A 7,500-nucleotide genomic window follows, 5' to 3' on the forward strand; every position below is an offset into this window, starting at 1 on the left:
CTCCCCAGGATGTCGGAAACCGATACCGAGCAACGCTCTTTTTTTGGTCCGTCACCTTGTCCGAGCGGGGCTCTCGTCCCCTTCCTCGACAAAACCCCGAAGGCCCGTTTTAGGACCGTCTCGGCACCGACGGGTGCTCCGTTCACGCCCACCGATACCGTCTCGCCCCGGGTCCGAGGCACCCACCCAGGTCACCGGCCATGGAGACGGGCCGGCCCTGGGGAACTCTTTCGACTTCACGTTTACGGACTCTGTCCTTTTTTTCCGGAGGGGGGCCTTTTCCTCCAGAGCGCCCTGGTGACCGCCTGCCTGCCTGCCTGCCGACCCCAGATGACGCACCCCCCCCCCCAGGATGTCAGAAACCGATACCGAGCTCCGTTTTTTAGCCCGTCGCCTTGTCCGATTGGGGCGCTCGTCCCCTTCCTCGACAAAACCCCGAAGGCCCGTCTTAGGACCACCTCGGCACCGACGGGGGCTCCGCCAGGCAGACGTATTCGCTCGTGCCCGAACACGAGGCGCTCTCCCCGGTCGCCAGCCGGGGGAGGTTCGTTAGCATTGGGAATCTCGTTCGTACGCAACAGCACGGACACTCGCCGTTTACCCAGACCGACCGTTCGACAAGCATATGCCTGGGGTGCACTTTTTCCATAAAACCAGCCTGTCTTTTTCTGGAGGTCTCGTACTTCCAGAGCTCCGACGGGGGCGTAATCTGGATTTTATATGCCCACCCAGAGCGAGTCTGAGTGGGACTCACGACGGTCTGATCAATGGTAGGGGGTGCTCTGTGTTTCGCACCACCACACTTGCCCTCTTCCATACAGCCCCGAAGGCCCGTTTTAGGACCGTCTTCCCTCCAGGTGGAGCTCCAGGGGGTGTCGGGTGAATCTGACTCTGGCCCAGGACGGGCCACCCTCCCTGGGCTGGCCAGGGAGGTCTGAGGGCATGGAGCTTTGGAACCACACCACGTCAGTGGACTTAGTCTATTTTTTTTCCCCAAGCTTTGGCACCAGAGCCGGACCACACCATGTGCGCTGGGCTCGTGCCCAGGAAAGATGCACCCTGCCTGGGGTTTCACTTTTTCCATAAAACCAGCCTGTCTTTTCCTGGAGGTCTCGTACTTCCAGAGCTCCGACGGGGCGTAGTCTGGATCTTATATGCCCACCCGGAGCGAGTCTGAGTGGGACTCACGACGGTCTGATCAATGGTAGGGGGGGTGCTCCGTGTTTTGCACCACCACACTTGCCCTCTTCCATACAGCCCCGAAGGCCCGTTTTCAGGACCGTCTCCCCTCCAGGTGGAGCTCCAGGGGGTGTCGGGCGAATCTGACTCTGGCCCAGGACGGGCCACCCTCCCTGGGCTGGCCAGGGAGGTCTGAGGGCATGGAGCTTTGGAACCACACCACGTCATTGGACTTAGTCGATTTTTCTCAGAGCCGGACCCCCCCGCCATGTGCGCTGGGCTCGTGCCCAGGAAAGATGCACCCTACCTGGGGTGCACTTTACATAAAACCAGCCTGTCTTTTCCTGGAGGTCTCGTACTTCCAGAGCTCCGACGGGGCGTAGTCTGGATTTTATATGCCCACCCAGAGTGAGTCTGAGTGGGACTCACGACGGTCTGATCGCTGGTAGGGGTCCTCTGTGTTTGCCACCACCACGCTTCCCCTCTCTCATACATCCCCGAAGGCCCGTTTTAGGACCGTCTTCCCTCCAGGTGGAGCTCCAGGGGGTGTCGGGCGAATCTGACTCTGGCCCAGGACGGGCCACCCTCCCTGGGCTGGCCAGGGAGGTCTGAGGGCATGGAGCTTTGGAACCACACCACGTCATTGGACTTAGTCGATTTTTCTCAGAGCCGGACCCCCCGCCATGTGCGCTGGGCTCGTGCCCAGGAAAGATGCACCCTACCTGGGGTGCACTTTACATAAAACCAGCCTGTCTTTTCCTGGAGGTCTCGTACTTCCAGAGCTCCGACGGGGCGTAGTCTGGATTTTATATGCCCACCCAGAGTGAGTCTGAGTGGGACTCACGACGGTCTGATCGCTGGTAGGGGTCCTCTGTGTTTGCCACCACCACGCTTCCCCTCTCTCATACATCCCCGAAGGCCCGTTTTAGGACCGTCTTCGCTCCAGGTGGAGCTCCAGGGGTGGCGGGCAAATCTGAATCTGGCCCAGGACGGGCCACCCTCCCTGGGCTGGCCAGGGAGGTCTGAGGGCATGGAGCTTTGGAACCACACCACGTTATTGGACTTTGTCTATTTTTTTCCCCCAAACTTTGGCACCAGAGCCGGACCACCACACCATGTGCGCTGGGCTCGTGCCCAGGAAAAGATGCACCCTGCCTGGGGTGCACTTTTCAGAAAACCAGCCTGTCTTTTCCTGGAGGTCTCGTAACTTCCAGAGCTCCAGCGCGGCGTAATCTGGATTTTTTACATGCCCACCCAGAGTGACTCTGAGTGGGACTCACGACGGTCTGATCGCTGGTAGGGGTCCTCTGTGTTTGCCACCACCACGCTTCCCCTCTCTCATACATCCCCGAAGGCCCGTTTTAGGACCGTCTTCGCTCCAGGTGGAGCTCCAGGGGTGGCGGGCGAATCTGAATCTGGCCCAGGACGGGCCACCCTCCCTGGGCTGGCCAGGGAGGTCTGAGGGCATGGAGGTTTGGAGCCACCCCACATTTTTTGTACTTTGTCGTTTTTCGAGATCTGGGCTTCAGAGTCGAGCCCAGGCTCCGTTTCAAGGTGGGCATTGGGCTTCGTTCTTGCCCAGGAGACCCGCACCCTGCCTGGGATGCACTTTTCAGAGAAACCGGGCCGCCTTTTCCCGGAGGTTTTCGTGTTTTTCAGAGCTCCACCACAGCAGAGATTGAATCCTCTTCCCCAGCCAGAGTGCACCCTCTCTGGCTTGGGTGAGTGCCTTGAGTGCCCTGGAGGTCCGAACAGACAGCACGTTTATGGACTCTGTCTATTTTTCAAATTCGACTCCAGAGTCAAGCCGGCCAGGGGCTCTCTGAAGGCCCCTCTCTCCCTCATCCTCTACAAGAGCCCCAGGGTCCGTTTTAGGACCGTCTTCGCTCCAGGCGGAGCTCCAGGGGTGGCGGGGGAAATCTGAGTCTGGCCCAGGACGGGCCACCCTCCCTGGGCTGGCCAGGGAGGTCTGAGGGCATGGAGGTTTGGAGCCACCGCACCTTTTTTGGACTCTGTCGTTTTTCGAGATCTGGACTTCAGAGTCGAGCCCAGGCTCCGTTTCAAGGTGGGCATCGGGCTTTATTCGTGCCCATGAGACCCGCACCCTGCCTGGGATGCACTTTTCAGAGAAACCGGGCCGTCTTTTCCCTGGAGGTTTTCGTGTTTTTCAGAGCTCCACCACAGCAGAGATTGAATCTGCTTCCCCAGCCAGAGTGCACCCTCTCTGGCTTGGGTGAGTGGTGCCTTGAGTGGCCAGGGCCAACATCACCCACGGGCATCGGGCTTTATTCGTGCCCATGAGACCCGCACCCTGCCTGGGATGCACTTTTCAGAGAAACCGGGCCGTCTTTTCCCTGGAGGTTTTCGCGTTTTTCCAGAGCTCCACCACAGCAGAGATTGAATCTGCTTCCCCAGCCAGAGTGCACCCTCTCTGGCTTGGGTGAGTGGTGCCTTGAGTGGCCAGGGCCAACATCACCCACGGGGCATCGGGCTTTATTCGTGCCCAGGAGACCCGCACCCTGCCTGGGATGCACTTTTCAGAGAAACCGGGCCGTCTTTTCCTGGAGGTTTCGCGTTTTTCCAGAGCTCCACCACAGCAGAGATTGAATCTGCTTCCCCAGCCAGAGTGCACCCTCTCTGGCTTGGGTGAGTGCCTTGAGTGGCCAGGGCCAACATCACCCACGGGGCATCGGGCTTTATTCGTGCCCAGGAGACCCGCACCCTGCCTGGGATGCACTTTTCAGAGAAACCGGGCCGTCTTTTCCTGGAGGTTTCGCGTTTTTCCAGAGCTCCACCACAGCAGAGATTGAATCTGCTTCCCCAGCCAGAGTGCACCCTCTCTGGCTTGGGTGAGTGCCTTGAGTGGCCAGGGCCAACATCACCCACGGGGCATCGGGCTTTATTCGTGCCCAGGAGACCCGCACCCTGCCTGGGATGCACTTTTCAGAGAAACCGGGCCGTCTTTTCCCTGGAGGTTTTCGTGTTTTTCAGAGCTCCACCACAGCAGAGATTGAATCTGCTTCCCCAGCCAGAGTGCACCCTCTCTGGCTTGGGTGAGTGGTGCCTTGAGTGGCCAGGGCCAACATCACCCACGGGGCATCGGGCTTTATTCGTGCCCAGGAGACCCGCACCCTGCCTGGGATAGCAGATCGGTTTGTGTGAGTTCTGGTTGTGTGAGCGTTACCCTTCTACATCACCCCCATGGCCCGTTTTAGGACCGTCTCGGCTCCGGGCGGACAGCCGGGGGGCAGGGGGCGAATCTGCCTCCGGCCCGGGTCGGAGCACCCTCCCCGGGGCCGTGCGTGGAGACCCGTCGCGCCCGGAGCTCCCGTGCAACCCCACGTTTTGGACTTGGGTTTTGGAGCGAGCGAGCGGGGTCGAAACCCCGGGGGCCGAGCCGCCACGGAGCCCCCGAGCCCCGGGGACGAAGCCCCGGGAGCGAGGTCCCTCCGTGGAGGCGCGAGCCCCCGGAGCCCGGCCGCCCGCCCGGGGAGGAGAGCGCACGCTCCCCTACCCCTCAAAACCCACGTGGCTGGTTGCAGCAGACCCTGTGCACCGGAGGTTCCTCCAGGAGCGCGGGGCTGGGCGCTCCAAGCCCAAGTCATACAGGCAACCATGCCTCCCCGGGACTCCCCCTGCGAGCGGCGGCTGTTTGAAGGACGGTAACCCCACCGCACGGGGCTTCAAACGACCGTAGCTCGCCGAAGGCGGCTCCGATCGACGCCAAATTTTTGTCGGCTGGAGAACGGGACGAGACCTTTCGAATGAGACCGCCCCCAGCCCCGTGGGCCCCCGGGGGCCCGAGATACGGGCCCCCAAAGCGCCCCGGAAGCGGAAAAACGCAAATATCTCGCCGAAAAGTCGACGTGCCCGGCCGAGGCCGGGCTCATTCGAACCGTCTCGCCGAGCTGAACGCGTCCATATGCGTTTCGTCGTTTTTGGTCGAGTATTCGCGGAGATATCGGCCGAAAACCCTCGGCCGCGCTCTGAAATGGCGCCCGCCGATGACGTCACGATCCCGGGAGAAAATCGCCCGTATCTCCGCGACGCGAAGGCCCAGAGAGCTCAAATTTGGGTGGCGAGGTCCCACGGGGGCCCTCGCTCGAACCAGGGCGGCGGCGGGCCCCGGGGACGCCCCCTACCGGATCGCCGTTCGCCGGGACCCCCGACTTTGAACGGCTATAACTCGGGGACCCGGGCGAGTTGGACCTCGTGGGTGGGCTCTTTCGAAAGGCCCCGTCCGGCACTACGGTCGATTCGAGTTTGGGGAAGATTGGCCCAGGGGTTCGCGAGATATAAGCCAAAAACGCCGCGCCTTTGACCGGGCCTAACTCCCTGACCCCGAGGCCCCCGGGGACGCGGGTGGCCTCTTTGGATAGGGCCCCTCGAGGCCTTGGGAAGACCCGAGTTTGAAATTTTTTCGCCCGGCCGTCTTCGAGATATCGGCGAAAAACGGAATCTTCCCGTCTTGTGGGTGTGGGTGTCTCCGGGGGGCGGGGGGACTTCCAGGACCCCGGGGGGGGCCACCTGGCCGTGCCCGAGGACGGTGCACCTCCCTGGGTGTGCCGTCAGAGCCTCCGGGGCCCCCGGAAGTCCCCGCCCACTGCACGTTTTCGGACTTTGAGGGATTTTCGGGCCCCGAATTCGAACGCCCGTAGCTCGGGGACCCGGCGGCCCAGAGACACCGGACTCGGGTCAAGTGTGGCGTCCCGGCGGGCCCCTCGCAAAGAGCCCGCCCCCGAGCTCCGGGGCCCCCGGGTCCCGGAGAAAAGGGGCCCGACGTGTCGGGGGGGCGCCTGGGAAGGAAAGGTCCCAGGGGCCCGGGGGAGGCGGGGTCCGAGAGGGCCCGTGGGGAGCCCCCGACACCCGAAAGGGCGAGCCGCTGGGACCTCCCCTCTCCGAGATACGGGCCGTTTTCTCCGAAAGTCGCCCGCGCGTAACGGGGCCCATCTCGGGACCGGGAGGTCCCAGCGGCTCGCGGCGGCGGGTGCGGGGCCCGCTCTCGGGGACCTTGCTCCTCCCGCCGTCCCGAGCCACGGGGACCTTCCGGTCCCGAGATACGGCCACTTCCTGTCCAGCTTTGACCGGGTGTAACTCGAAAAGTAAGCCGAGTTGGGGCTCCACACTCGGGGGTATTGGGGGCCTCTAGGAGGGCCCCCCACGCCGGGTGTATGGGGCCCCAACTCGGCTTGGTTCCGGAGATATGGCCCTTTAAAGTTTCAACTTTGACCGGGTGTAACTCGAAAAGTAAGCCGAGTTGGGGCTCCACACTCGGGGGTATTGGGGGCCTCTAGGAGGGCCCCCCACGCCGGGTGTATGGGGCCCCAACTCGGCTTGGTTCCGGAGATATGGCCCTTTAAAGTTTCAACTTTGACCGGGTGTAACTCGAAAAGTAAGCCGAGTTGGGGCTCCACACTCGGGGGTATTGGGGGCCTCTAGGAGGGCCCCCCACGCCGGGTGTATGGGGCCCCAACTCGGCTTGGTTCCGGAGATATGGCCCTTTAAAGTTTCAACTTTGACCGGCTGTAACTCGAAAAGTAAGCCGAGTTGGGGCTCCACACTCGGGGGTATTGGGGGCCTCTAGGAGGGCCCCCCACGCCGGGTGTATGGGGCCCCAACTCGGCTTGGTTCCGGAGATATGGCCCTTTAAAGTTTCAACTTTGACCGGCTGTAACTCGAAAAGTAAGCCGAGTTGGGGCTCCACACTCGGGGGTATTGGGGGCCTCTAGGAGGGCCCCCCACGCCGGGTGTATGGGGCCCCAACTCGGCTTGGTTCCGGAGATATGGCCCTTTAAAGTTTCAACTTTGACCGGCTGTAACTCGAAAAGTAAGCCGAGTTGGGGCTCCACACTCGGGGGTATTGGGGGCCTCTAGGAGGGCCCCCCACGCCGGGTGTATGGGGCCCCAACTCGGCTTGGTTCCGGAGATATGCCCGTTTGAAGTTGCAACTTCTACCCAGTCTAATAATCCCAAAATAATAATTAAATAAAAAAAAAAAATAATAATAAAAATAAAAATAAGCCGAGTTGGGGCTCCACACTCTGGGCCTGGGGGGCACCACTAGGAGATCCCCCTGTGCCCAGAGCGTGGAGCCCCGAATCGGCTTTCCACACCACTCACACCGGTTTCTGACTACCTTAAGAGAGTCATTGTTAGTCGCGCAGTTTACCCGACTCTGGGAACCGGGGCTTTGGGCTTGGGGGAGACCCACCGCTCGCCCCCTAACACGTCGGGGGGGACCAGGGGGCACCCGCCTGGACCCCCTCAGCCCCACTTCGGAGAACCAGAACGCTGGCCAGGGACCCCCACGGCGGTTGAAGT

The sequence above is a fragment of the Pimephales promelas genome, chromosome 2, assembly GCF_988280905.1.
Source record: "Pimephales promelas chromosome 2, fPimPro1.hap1.1, whole genome shotgun sequence".
Lineage (NCBI taxonomy): Eukaryota > Metazoa > Chordata > Actinopteri > Cypriniformes > Leuciscidae > Pimephales > Pimephales promelas.